Raw genomic sequence first — 14,287 nt, forward strand, 5'->3', positions numbered from 1 at the left:
AGGTCTAGAAAACATCACCTATGAGGGAAGATTGAAAAAACTGGGTTTGTTTAGTCTGGAGAAGAGAAGGCTGAGAGGGGATGTGGTAACCGTTTTCAAGTACGTAAAAGGTTGTTACAAGGAGGAGGGAGAAGAATTGTTCTTCTTAACCTCTGAGGACAGGACAAGAAGCAATGGGCTTAAATTGCAGCAAGGGAGGTTTCGGTTGGACATTAGGAAAAACTTCCTAACTGTCAGGGTGGTTAAGCACTGGAGTAAATTGCCTGGGGAGGTTGTGGAATCTCCATCATTGGGGATGTTTAAGAGCAGGTTGGACAAACCCCTGTCAGGGATGGTCTAGCTAATACTTAGTCCTGCCACGAGTGCAGGGGACTGGGCTAGATGACGTCTCGAGGTCGCTGCCAGTCCTAGGATTCTATGATTCGACCAATTCCTCTGTGTGTGTGGGGGGGGGAGTTGTTGCAAATTGCATATGGGAAATGTCCATTTTGTTGCTACTTAAAAGCTGATTTACAGCCCCATGTCACCAGCCTTGGTTTGGCCTGAATCCCTCCTCTAACATGCCCATTTCTCTTGGCAGCTTGGGGATGGCCAGGCTGGGGGGAGGCCTGTATTCCATCAAAGTAGCTCTCCTCCCCCTCCCCCTTCTCTCTCTCTCTCACTTACTCTCCCTCCCAAGTGACTTTAAGCAGCCTGTTCTTCATGCTGGTGCTCACAGCTGTAACCCATCTGCTTTGATTGAACATTGACAGTGATGAGACAGGAGCGCTGCTTGATGCATCCTGCATGCCTTGCGCTGACTGCGGCAGGAGGGAGGGGCCTTTATTATTATTATTAATTATTGTTATTTGTACTGGTCTTGCATCTTTGGGGGGGTAGGCGGGGACCAGGCTAGTAAACTCAGGGTGCCCTCAGTGGGGGAAAAATTAAAGGGATCTTAACTTTCTCCCCAGCCTCTTAGCGTCCTCTCTCTGGCAGGGACCTAACACACACACACACGTCTAGCACCTTAAAAATAAAGACAGGTGGGCTTGACACAGGTGGGTGGGAGCCTTGATAGAGGGGGGGGGGAACGCAGAAGGTTTAGAGTGACCAGATAGCAAGTGTGAAAAATTGGGATGGGGGGGGGTAATAGGCGCCTATATCAGAAAAAGCCCCGAATATCGGGACTGTCCCTATAAAATCAGGACATGTGGTCACCCTAGTTTAGAGGGACTGGAACTGGCTGTTTCTCGGATGGACCCACGCTGCCCGCCCCTGCGGTATCCCCCCCAGTGGCTCTGATGAGTAAAATCAAGGTTCTGAGCCTCGCGTGGGATGTGGGTGTCTGGATCGGGCCCAGCAGAGGCTGGTGACATTTGGAAAGCGAGGAGGTGAAACTGACGCACCAGAGATCAGGCAGTGCATGACTCCTCACCTAGCCCGGCCTTGCGGTCCTGAACGAGGGCCGGGGCCTTCTCTCTCCCGTGCTGGGGTATTCTGCAAACGTGTGCACACAGCGGGTGTCAATGGGGCTGCTCACAGGCAGGTCTGCTGGATCAGGGCCTGGTTTCTTAAAGGGGCAGGGAATCAGGTTGTGGGGCGATACCTCCCCTAAAGGAGGGGACACTTTCCCTGCAAAGAGAGTGTGCGGGTTCTGGGGACTGCAGGGAACCCATCAGAAAAGGATGAGGGGGATTTAATCTCTACTGTGGATTCCTGACTGGGGCCAGGCAGAGAGAGTACAGTATCCCCACATGGAAAGTGTTGGGTTTTGGTTCCACGAGGCTGCCTTTTTACCTCCTATGACATTCCAAAGGTGCGAGCTCTGCAGCGTCCTGGCACACGCCCCGAGAGACACAAACAGAAAGACTCCCGCTGGAAGGCTACAGCGTTAGCACCACTTGCTCTCTTAGAATTCAGAGCAATAATGCACAAGAATGCCAAGTCAGAGAGAGACAAAGCAGGCTGCTCCCTAAAACAGAGGCACAACTCAGCCCATCTTATTCTAGGCTGGCTGGCTGACAGCTGACTGATTGTTTCCCTACAGTGCTCTCTAGCCCACAGATAGGACCAGGAAATCCCTGAGGATTTAAAATGACAACGTAACACATCCCCTTTCCTAGTGGAGAGGACAGGAGGGTTGCTCCTCGTTTTTATCTGTATGGCAATAACTCCAGGTGGACCCAGGCAGGATCAGGGCCCCGTGAAGAGATGTACCAGAGACAACAACCCCCCAAACAGCTTACATGACGATCCTGCAGTTTCACCCATGCAGGTGGCCTTGGTCTCATTGACCCCCCCCCAGGAGCCAAGCTACCCCCTGTGGATCTAATCCCAGGGTGGGTACCCCAATCAGGCTCTATTATCTGGGGGGCTGGGAGAGGCTAACTGAGAATTGGTGACATGGCAGATAAGGGACACGAGAGAGGAGGGAGGAAGGTGGTGAAAGGGAGGCGGTGTTGCCTAGTGGTTAGAACACTGGCATGGGTTTTATTCCTGGCACTGCCACTGGCCTGTTGGGGGACCTTGGGCAAGTCACATCGCTGCTGCGGGCCTCAGTTTCCCCATATGTAAAATGGGGGCTAAAGATACTGACGTCTTTCATGACATGTTTTGAGATCTATGAATGAAAAGGGCTCGATAAGAGTTAGGGCTTTTTATTCCCTTGGCCTCTCCCTCTCCTCACGGGCAGCATTGAAAACGTAGATACAGCCTTAGGTTAGCAAGTTCTCTGCTGCCATTACAGGTGTGTGTGTGTGGGGGGGGGTGTTCTGGGTTCAGCCCAAGGGGCTCTGGCGTCTCATCTGTGAAACGAGTCGGGGAGGTCTCAGTCCAGTTCCCCGTGGACAGTTCCCCGTGGTCCATGAGAGGGACCTGTGCCATTGGCCTCCGGGCCGGAGATGGTGCCTCTGACTAGGGGGCGGGGTGGGGAGCTTATTTTGCCGGTGCCCGTGCGGTACCCATGCTGGGAAGAAGCAGAGCCCTCCCGTCAAGCCAGAACTCAACCTCACCTGAAGGCTGGCACTGTTTAAGGAGAGTGGCGGACCTAGGTTCGATGCCCAGCTGGAGCACAAGTGTCATGAGTTAGGTGGCCTCAGCCTGTGCCACAATGGGCCCATCCCTGTCTTCAGACCACTCCACTCTACGGCAGGCTTCAAGCAAGGCCCCCGCGAGCAGGGCACTGGCTGTAAATCAGGATTACGGTGCCTCGGCAGGCAGAGGTTTGGGGTGGGGCTGCTACCTACAGGGCTTGTGTCTCATTCTGCTCATCTAGTCTGACCTCCTGCTAAACACAGGCCAGAGAGTCGTCCCCCAGCCCCGCGGGCTAATCCACCAACTTGTCGCTGGGCTGGTGTGGATCTTTTACGAACCCACCCAGACTTGATTTGAAGACTCCAATGGGAACTTGCCCTATGCCAGGGGAAGCTGCCCCAGGGGGGAATGTCCCTCACTCTTAAACATGCCTCATCTCCAGGTTGAATTTTTTTGGCTTCCAATTCAGGCTATTCGATCTCAGTCCCTCTGTCTGCTCGTTTAAAGAGCATTTTCCTCTCCCTTCTTTGCTCCTCAGAGCCCACACTCAAATCACCTCGGCACCTTTTCTCCAATAAGCTACATCGACTGATCTGCCATCCACCCGGGAGCTCTCCTCTGCAGCCCTCTCCAGTTTTCCAAGCCGATCCCTGACAGCTGTAATCAAAAGCAAACGCCCAGTCTAGGTAAGGCCAAAACTAGTGAAGTGCAGCTGGCTCTTTGTCCTCACTGAGCGGGTTGAGATTGGGAGAAGCTGGGATTGTGCTGGTCATTTGTACGGAGAGAAAGTCCCAGTCTCCTTTTTACGCTCTTGTTCCAATTTGAGACCCGTTGAACTCAGCGGGTGATGGAAATTGGACCTGGGGCCAGATCCTCAGCAGGCGCAAATCGGTGACACCAATGGAGCTCTGCTGATTGACACCAGCCAAAGCTCTGGCCCCCGTCTCAGACCTTTTCAGAGGCAAGTCGGGAGGAACTCAGCATCTTGGGGGGGGGGGCGGGAGAATCAGACCCTTCAGTGCCGTTGCTGCGTTTTTGACCCGCAATGCCCACACGGTTGTGCTCCTTCTAAAACAAACACCAACAAACACCACTTGGTAAAGTGCAGAGGCAGCCTCCCTCCTGGCTTGTCACGGCGAAAGCATCGATGGGATAAGTAACACGAAACAATCAAATTCCAAATGGTTTGTTCACCTCTTATAAATGCTCAGCCCCCTCCACACACACCCGCACACGTCACTGGCTCCTTCCCCTGCACTCGACTGCGGCTGCAGCTTCGCCGTGGCTATTGCTCCCAGCAGTGTCGGGCCCTGCAGCTCCGGGAGTATAATGCCAGTGTCAACAGGAAGCAGGGGCATAATGGGGACGCTCAACCAGCCCAGCGTTAGCAGCCTTTGTGCGTTAGTAACAAACCGCCGGGTGCCGCTGAGGGGGCATTTGCTGGACAGTCTCCTTATGATTTCAGTTTTGCAGGGATCTCTGCTGGACCCGGTTTTTCTTTCCTGCAACGGGATTTGTACAGGGCAATCTGGCGTCCGCACACAGCGTCCGAGGAGGTGCAAATGCAGAACACTTAGGTTCTAATCCTCCGAGATGGATCACACGTGCCGTGAGTTAGCTGGCCTCAGCCTGTGCCATAACGGGTGACCCGGCTCTCCAGAGGTAATCCACCTCTCCGAGGAGCTATCTACCAGGGGGACTTAGGTTGGCTTAAACATGTTGCTCAGGGGTGTGGATTTTTCACACCGACCCATTTCCTAGTATAGACCAGGCTGTAGTCTGGTGTGACATCACTCATTCCAGGACGCCAGGTCCAGGTGACAGCACACACAAGCCTCTTAGCCTGTAATGCTGGCTCCTGTACAGCTCTCTCCCCTACAACTCTGCCTGCCTCTCCTGCATCCCTCACTGCTCACAAAATAATCTCTGCCTCAGTTTCCCCATCTACAAAATGGGAGTAACAACCATTATTCAACCACCTTGCAGGGGTGTGAACCAGCCAGTTGCTTGGGAGTTGCTAAATGACATATGGTTCGGCTGAAGGCAGCGAAGGGTTATGGCGACCCCATCCCCTGTCGTAGCCTGTGATGGAGAACAGGCACCCGCCCCCTTACAGCCGGCTGCCGCATCTCCTCTCCCGGGCAGGATTCTAACCGTGCCAGTCAACCTGTCACTCCAGCTCGAGCGTTGACCGGGCATCTGTCACCATAGCAACTCAGGGGCTTAGGCCTAGATTTTCAAAAGGGACTAGAGGTTTTGGGTGCCCAACTTGAGATAACTCAACAGGGGGCCTGATTTTGGGGGGGCGGCTCTGCAATTCCTGAAAATCAGGTCTCTTCAAGGTGCCTCATGGTTGGGTGCCCTCCAAAAATAGCCTCCCCTCCCCCCAAGCCTAGCCCCCTTTTCCAACCTCGGCCATAGACTCTAGTCCCCGCCCCGGGGAGTGGAGACAGAGGAAGGGGATTATGCCAGGAGCTGCCCCATTGTACTGAGCTCAATAGGAGGGGCTCGAAGGTCAGATCCCGGCCCTGGCGTAGATTTAGCCATGCTGGAGACCTCAGGCAAAGGAGCGGAGCGGGGATCTGGGTCTGTCTGGGGGGCGGGACCACTGTCTGCCCCAAGGCAAGGGGAGGCCCAGCAGCTTTTTGACCAGCTCCCTGCACCTTGCGGCTTCCGGCCTCGGCTCTCCCCCGTCCCCAGCAGGCCAGACGCAGCCCCCGTCTGCTTTGCTTTGGCGCCTGCAAGGCCAGGAGGGGGCGAACCCGCCTGCGCGCTCCGAGCAGCCTGCGCGACTCTGCAGCGCTGGGAGTAGCACGGCAGTGTGAACAGCTGTTCCTCCAGTTCTAGCCCTGCTAATATGGCAGCAATATCGCCAGCCCGGAGAGCACAGGAGGCGCCTTTGTGAACGCGAGAGAGACAGAGAACAGTAGGATCCAGACCAGATTCCTGCTCCACAACCGTTATAGCAGGCTGGGATTTTTCTAAGACCCCCCCCCACCCCTGTCCATTGTCAAACCTCCCCCCGCCCCCCATCCTCTGCTGTTTTTTTCCAGGCGATCTTTGCAATGAGACAGGGAAGAACGAAATTGGGCAGGGGAAATGCGACCCTCCCAGATCTCCAGCAGGAAAAGGCTGTGGCTCCCATCCAGCCAAGATCGAAGAAGCCAGGACTGGCTGACAAACGTACCTGCGTCCCCATCTCGCTAATGAGCGGAGCTTGGGCACAGGGTCCTCGCTGTGTGAGAGGGGGAAGAAAAGAGAGTGAGGCGGGCTTCAAAGAGGGGGTCTGCGGAGCTGGCTGAGGGGTGGCCCCTAGCATCTGGCCCCAGGAGAAGAGCCGACACCTGACATGGGCCGTTCTTCCCGGGGATCTGTCAGAGATGAGGCTTGGCGGGATGATCTGTGGTGCCCAGCACGGGGAGTGAACCCAAAGGAGGGACCCCACTTCAGGGCCAACCCTTGAGGCAGCTCCCACCACCCTCCCCACTGTCAGGCAGGGGACACAAATGCACAGGCCACATCAAAGCCAGATGCTGAGCCCGGCATGGACCGCGGTCAAGCAGCATCGATACTAGTGTGAGCGAGGTAGGGGGCGGGTTAGCGGAGAGGGACTCACCCCGGTGGTAAGGCAGAGCTGAGCTGCCGAGGGAGATGTAACCGTTCATCACCACCACATGCCAGGGTCTCGGTGCTGCAGCCCCGGCTGAGCTTGGATTCAGTGGGACACGGGGCAGATGGTTCCTTGATTTCAGAGCTGATTTCCTAGGCCACGGGGGAACTCATTTCATGGAGGCCTGGTGAGCGATTTCCCTGATTTCAGGGGATTGCTGTCCATGAATACAGGACACTGACGGGCTGGTTTAATTGATTTCTGACTTGATTTCATGGGGCACAAGCTGGTGATTTCAGAGCTGGTTTTGGTGGGATACCAGAGGGACAGATTTCAGTGTTTTCACAGAGCACAATGGTATTGATTTCATCGCCCGTGGGACTGATTTCCTGGGGCACCGGAGAGTGATTTCAGCGCAGAATGGCCTCCCGCAGGCTGCGGATTTCCTGCTCTTCTGTCAATGTTGAAAACTTTAGCAGGCAAAGCAGCGGTGATAAAAGGCCAGTGTCTGATCCCCGTTAGACCCACTGCAGGAGGGTGGACCTGGGAGAGGATGCAGGGGGAGAGGATGGCTCTTGGGCGAGAACTAAAGGCAGTGAATGACTCCTGGACATCAAAGCCAGCAGGGACCATCGCGCTCACCTCATCTGACCTACTGCAAATCGCAGGCCGCAGCCCCTCGCTCACCCCCTCGTGTCTCACCTGCATGGAAAGCAGCAGTGCAGACAGAGAAGGTGGGTGTTTAACACAGTGCAGTTAAACCAGGGCAAGCGGCTTTGCGAATCCTCTTCATTTTCTTAGCTCTGTGGAGTTTAAAGGCAGGCGGGCCCTTTAGACCTGCAGGCCTGACCTCCTGTATATCACAGCCATTACATTCCCCCCCACCCCGTTATCTCTGTCTTGAGCCCAATGACTCGTTTGGCTCAAGCGTATTGAGGTGTGGGGGGTAGATGAAGTCAATTGCAGCGTCTGTACTGGCGTAACTCGGATGACGAGGGGAGTGATTCTTTTAGCGCTTCAGTTAAACCCGAGCAATGCCTAGTGGGGGGGGCCGTTACCCTGGCATCAAGGTGCCTTCGAGTCGTGTCGCTGCTTCGCGATCCCGTCGAAAGGAGACAAGCACCTTCCCTCTCCCCAGCACTTTCTGCCCGGCGGAGTCATGGGGAGATGACAGACCCACAGCGGCAGGGGCTGAGAACCCCCAGCAAAGGCCTTGCCTCCCTCTGACTTCCCCGGGCCCTGAGGGCTGGAGAAGGAGGGCAGGCGATGTGGGGGGCAGGGGAGGGCTGATCTCCGACCGAGCTCTGCAACCAGCAGGAGTCCTTCCAGAGACAGACGAGAAATGGGCAGGGGTCAGAGGAGATGGATTCCTCCAGCACGAAGCCAGGGTCAGTCCAGAGCAGGTCAAAGAATCTCTCCGGGCCATCCAGCCGCTGCATCTTCCTACCTGCTGCGGAGAGTGTGGCCACAGCCCAAGCCCGGAGAGCGAGAAGCACCGGGACTATCAGACAGCAGGTGCTGGCGAGTTCCCTCCATCCCAACACCAGCCCCCTGGCACTGGCATTAGTCCAGGAGCACATGTGCAGGGAAGGCGAGTGGCCTGGGATGAGGCAGCCTGGGGGAAATCTGAGTCTCTGAGTGCAGAGAGGAGGGAACATTGAAGGAAGCTGAGGGGGGCGGGGGGTGTTTTCCAATCCCTGCCTGGACAGTTAGGGCCTTGTCCAGGAGCAAGGCTGGTCCAGTGTTAGCCCAGGGCTCTGGGAGGCCCCCGGGGGATTCCGTACTTCCCTGGACTTCACAAATCCTTCACGAAACGGAACGTGAATCCTCCACCCAGCTCTGCTCCCAGCCTATTCGATTATTCTCTACTGCCCGAGTACCTCGGGACCCGAGTCATGGACCCACTGCGCCAGGCGCTGTCCAGGCAGAACAGAGACGGTCTCTGCCCCAGGGAACGTGCAATCTAAGTACAAAGCACGAGCCACCAGCTGGGTGCAGCCAGATGGCGTGGAACTGAGAAGGCCGCATGAGTCAGCAGGACGGGATGTGGGCTCAGCAGACCAGCGACCTCGCCGCTGCCAAGTTCTTTGCAGGCACCAGGGCACAGGGATACGAAGGAGGGTTTTGTTGGGGGGGGGGGGAGGGTTATGGAGAGATCAGCCCGGGACGAAGCCCGCAATGGGCTTTTCTTTCCCAAATTCCTTGACTCGGAGAGATCACAGGGACTGCGCGGGGATCCCCTGCCATGCAGTGAAACGGAGCCAGGCACCCAAATCTGGGCCCGTGAATTCTCTACCTCACCCTGCCAGCCTGTTTCCTGGGTGCCGGTGATTCCCGCGGACCAGCCCTTTTGCACACGCCTAATTGAATTTCACTTGACTATAAATCTTTCCGTTAAATGTAATTGAAAAACACACCTTTGGAATCATCAAATTAACCCACCATCCTCTTTATTAGAGTAATTAAGCCTTTCTAAAGTTAGAGCTGGGAGCATAGGCTGGAATGCTGCATAATCCCGGCAAAGCAAACAAACTCGGAGCAAAACTAATTACATTTGGAACAGCTGTGATAATAATCCTAATTCAACCCATTTGGTGCCTAAATTCCAGCGATTCAGGCTGCGAAGGGAGGGGCAGGGGAGACACGCAGGATGCACGGTACGTGTCAACCTCTCCGGGGTCACGAGTCAGGTAGCTCTGGATCTGTGCCCTGGAGTTCTCCCAAAGGGATGTGGGGTCACTCACTGCACACCGTGGGGCAAAGGGGTCAGAAAGACAGTGAATCCAGCCAGCTGACAATGCCCTCCCCCCTCCCCCCCGCCCAAGCTGGTTTAGCTGTCCGTACAGCTGCTCTTTTACCAGTCCCTGGTGGGGGGAGCAGGGGGGACACAGCTGGGAGAAAGCAGGCGTGGTCAGAGTGCAACTGCGCCCTGGCATTCCTCAGCAGGGGTATCGTCCCTGCCACAGAGTTTAGGGAAGTCCCGAGGCTGCTCTAAACTACACTGGGACAAGGCTGGCATAGAACTGGGCCCAGAGTCAGGAAGGTGCAAATGGCCCCACCAGTGCACATGCATCAGCAGAGTCCGGAGTACAACACGTGCTGCTGACAAGTTGGTCCAATACCAGAGATTCCCTCACCCGCCTCATCTCTCTAATATCCCCAGGCCCGGCCTGACTGCAAGAGCCCTGCCTTCGGCGGGTCCCCCGGCAGCCCAAGCAAGGGAAAACAATGGGCTTGGGGACAAGAGCCATCGAGACGGAAAGAGCCGAAGGGACCGTGGCCTGAAGGGCGAGCTCGGGCCATCGTGGCGAGGGCAGGGCCCATCTACTCCATTCAACGGACAACAGCAGCAGTGTCTCAGGGCGGCGCTGGGCTCCACCTGCTCTCCCCGCTTCACCGACGGCAGCACGCCCCAGCGGGACGGGAGGAGACGCAAACCCCAGGGCGAGGCGCAGAGGAGACCAAGGCCTGGGCGTTACTTCAGCGCTCAGGGGGTTGTGTGCAAAGGGCTCCCGGGGAGTTACCGCCCCGTCTCGCCCATGCCGAGCAGCCGCCTGCAAGGACGCTGGCTGGTTCCGGTCCCTTCTGAACCCCACAGGGCCCTGCTCCGAGGTCAGTGTGATCCAAAGGGTGGGTCTTGTTGTTATGGGAGTGAGCTCAGAGTCCCACGAAATCCAATCAGATTCCTCTCTCTCCAAGGGGCGGGGAGCAGCTCCAATGCCAGGAGCGCCTATCTGCATAGTTATATATGCAAATAAGGCACCTTGCCAGTCCAGTATTCCTGAGCGGCTTGCCAGGGAATGGATTGCTGAGCGGGGCTGGGAAGCCACCCAGAGAGCAACCAGGATCCCCCAGTGGCTCACAGGGAGAACGGCCTCAGCCCTGGACTGGCTCAGCTGCGTGAACTTGGACAAGTCCTGCCCACTCATCCGTGCCTTAGTTTCCCTACCTGTCAAATGGGGGCTCTCCCAGAGCCTGTGCAGTGGATCTCCACACCTTATGCTTCAGTTGGGCAGAATTCCAGTTTTAGAACTTGGGCGGAGAACATCAACAGTTATTTCCAGCATTGCTTAGGATTTTTACCCAGTTAAATGGTCACGGTTGCACAAAATGACGGGTTTAAGCATTTCCCCCCCATTTTTATCTATTGAAATGTTCACAGTTGAGTGAAATCATGGGGGGCAGGGTCAGACAATTATATAATGAGAGTCGACGGGGAGCTTCAAAATGTTAAAGCTTGACAAACCTCTCAAGCACAACCTGTCAATATCACACGTGGAGACACACAAAGTACATAGCCTGAAATCAACAACTCAGACCTGTTTTCACTACCCCTTTCCCCGTCCATTTTTCAAATGCCTAATTCAGAAGCAGCGTTTCTCTTGCTTTGCTAGCTGTGAATGCTGATCACCATTAAGGGAAATTTTTTTTCGTTGGTTCACATGCGTACGGTGAAATCAACACACAAATCTAGTCCTTTCCCACCTACTGATCATTGTCTGAAGAGCACTGCTGAGATCAGGGGGCACCCACTGCACTGCTCAGACCCACAGGAAGAGACCGTCGCTGCTCTGAAAAGCTTCCAATCGAAATAGACACGATTGATGGGGGAAACTGAGGCACGGAGAGAAGAAACATGCCCAAGGTCACCAGCCAATCAGTGTCAGAACCAAGAATAGAACCTGACTGCGCAACCAGGCGGCGTTCCAGGATTCCAAGGAAGGTGTTAATGGCGCTGGACATGTCACCTTGGCAGGCAACCCTGCGCCATGGCCTGGGACAGCTCCCAGGGGGAAGGGGTGGCACCGACCCCACCACCCTCCAAGAACACACCCGAGGGTGCGGGGGTAGAGGAGAGACAACGGTACTGGTTGCACTAGCCTGTTACAATGTGCCACAAATGAGTCTGCTCCCCCGGTGGGTGCTTTGCAGCGGCAGCGGGTCATTCGGCTCCAGGTGCAGACAGCTGGCTAGGTAGCCTAATGCCAGACCGGAGGGTGAGGGGGGGCCTCAATTGCTCCCGGTACCCCAGGGGAGGGGAAGGCACTGATTTAATCTGGAGCATCCTGCCGCTCTGACCAGCTGTGAGGAGCGATGCCCAGTGGCACAGCCACAGGCCATAAGCACCTGGGAGATCGGCCTTGAACATTCTGGGGGGCTCTCCCTGCAAGGCTCTGCCAACACCCCCCCCCAGCTATTCCTGGGGGCTCCCTACACCCAGCTCTGCTGCTGCCCCTCCCCCTGCAATTCCAGTCCTGCACCCGCCCCTCAATCCTGCCCCACAGCCCCCCCTTTGCTCAATCCTGCCAGTGCACCCTCGCCCAGACCTTCCGTTTCCCCTGTTATCCCAATCCTGGCCGCACCCCCCAGCCGCACACACCCCCCCACTCCCAGCCACACACACTGCTTTGCTCAGGCCTGTCCTGCAGCCCCTGTATATTCCAGTTTTAGTCCTAGGCCTGCATGGCAGCTGCTGACTATGGCCCATCGTGCGGTGACATGGCTGAGTTGAGACCACCAAACTCATCCCACTTGTGACTTCAAATCCCGCCTTAGGACCGAGGCCTCCAGGGAGATAAATCTAGCCCAGGGGCCTGTTGTCCCCTCCGCTCCCCTCCCTGGGCTTCAGCCTCAGGCAGCAACAGCCCTGGCTGCTGTGACTCAGCCCACGGACTCAGAGGCAAGGCAGCGAGGCACTCGCAGGCCGGGGGGAATTGTCAGATGGGCCCGGGAGGCGCAAAGCTGGTGGTGCCCCTTGATGTCTGAATTCTCATCTTGGGGAGCTCCGCTGATGGAGTGGCTCAGAAGCCCCACTCTCCTTTGGGTTCATTTGCAGGGCCATGTCATTATATCCAGGCCAGTTTAAACAACCCCAACACCCCCCCACACACACACCCCAGCCTCTCTTAGCACAGCCACTGTCACAGCTAAATAACCTTGCATGTAGGATTGGGTTTTATTGTTCTGTAGAATAGTGTGTGCGCGTTTGTGTGGGCACGTGCCAGCTACGGGGCAATTCATTTGCAAAAGCGGCGGCAAAGATTGTTAAAAAAAAAGGGGGGGGGCGACGGGAGGCGGTGGGAAATAAAAAGGTTATTTGCATCTTTGGAAAATACCTTGGGGAGCGTTTGCTAGCAACGTAGAGTGGAGCTTTTTATTAAAGTTGCCAAAAATTTGTGTTAGCTAATGGCTTCTTAATTCTGTCTAAAATGAGAGAAGGAAAATTATGCTATTCATCTTGTATTGGTTCGAAATCACATCTGACAACTAATCGATCATACTGTGGAACATTAACTCTTTGGATCGGGGCCCAACTTGCTCTCTCTCTCTCTCAATCTCGCTCGCTCGCTTTTGGCGTTAATTTAACTACTTTACTGCTGGTATTTGGCAATAGTTGCCAGGGCTTTTGTGGGGGGGGAGGGGGCTGGGTTAAATTATTTGCCTTTCTCTGATTTATAGCTGGCTTGTTTCATTTCGTTGTGATTGTTTTTCCCCCTGCACCCCTGTCTTCTAAAACCACGGCTATGCCGCCCCTCGCTTGGCTTGCCAATGATTTGATGGGTGACCTTCATCTGACCTTGATGAAGGCGGGTAGGGTTTGGTCCTCTGCTGCCCTGCTCCTTCGGCCCAATGCTCCGTGACCCTGCGGTTGGGCCTTCACTCACCATTATCCTGCATCTTACGGTGTCATTTACAGCAGTGCAAAGGTGGAATCCGAATGAAAACATTTCACGGCCCCCTGGGGGTGACCAGAGACGTCCCAATATTAGGGACTGAGATGCACCAGGAAAGAAAGCATCTGCTTGGGGTGGTTGAGTCGGTGCCTTGTTAATTCAAATATTTGTCTCTGCAATTCCTGCTGCAATTTCTTAGAAGCTGGGGGTGGGGGAATAAATTGGGGACATTTTTCTCCCCAATTTGAAATTTCAGCCAAAATTTCAATGAATCCCAATTTTGAAAATTAACTAGGAAAAAAGTCCCAAATCGATCAGTTTTCCGTGTGTGTGTGTGTGTGTGTGTGTAAAAACGCTGGAAAGTGTGGCAAAAGGTTTCATCCAAAATTTGGAAAAATACCTTGCGTGTGCATTGCAGCTCTCCCAGTCAATGAACACCACTCTTGTTAACTCCTCTCTGCAAGGAAGCCGAGGAGTTTGGCCAGGAGACTTTTGAAAAAGCGTGTTTCTATTAAAGAAGGGTTTGGAGGGAAATTTTGGGGAGCGGGATGGGGGGGGAAGGGCTGGGGCAGGCACAGGGCTGCAGGGCAGAACTCAAAGAGAGAGAGAGAGGGATCAAAATCCTTAGCAGATGTAAATCAAGGCATCTCCCCCACAGCAGAGACCTACAATGATTTACACCGGCTGAGATCTGGCCTCACTGCAGCAAGGACGATTGCATTCAAGCAGCATAATTTCCTCCCTCTGTTTTGACTGGCAGATGGGACCCAAGAGGTGACAAGAGGCAGGGTCCCGTCAGGTCCTGCACAGATCGAAAGGGTCTGTGTGGATCCAGAGCTGCAGCTGGGTAATGCGGCCTGGTGCAGGAGTCTCCCCCCTCCCCCCAAGCCTGCCGAGGGGGCAGAGGCAGGCAGAACAAGCACCCGAGATCCTTCGCTTTCTCCCCCCAGCCCCCACATCCTTGCAAAACTGTTTGTCGCAAAAATCA

This window comes from Mauremys mutica, chromosome 25 (assembly GCF_020497125.1).
Source record: "Mauremys mutica isolate MM-2020 ecotype Southern chromosome 25, ASM2049712v1, whole genome shotgun sequence".
NCBI lineage: Eukaryota > Metazoa > Chordata > Testudines > Geoemydidae > Mauremys > Mauremys mutica.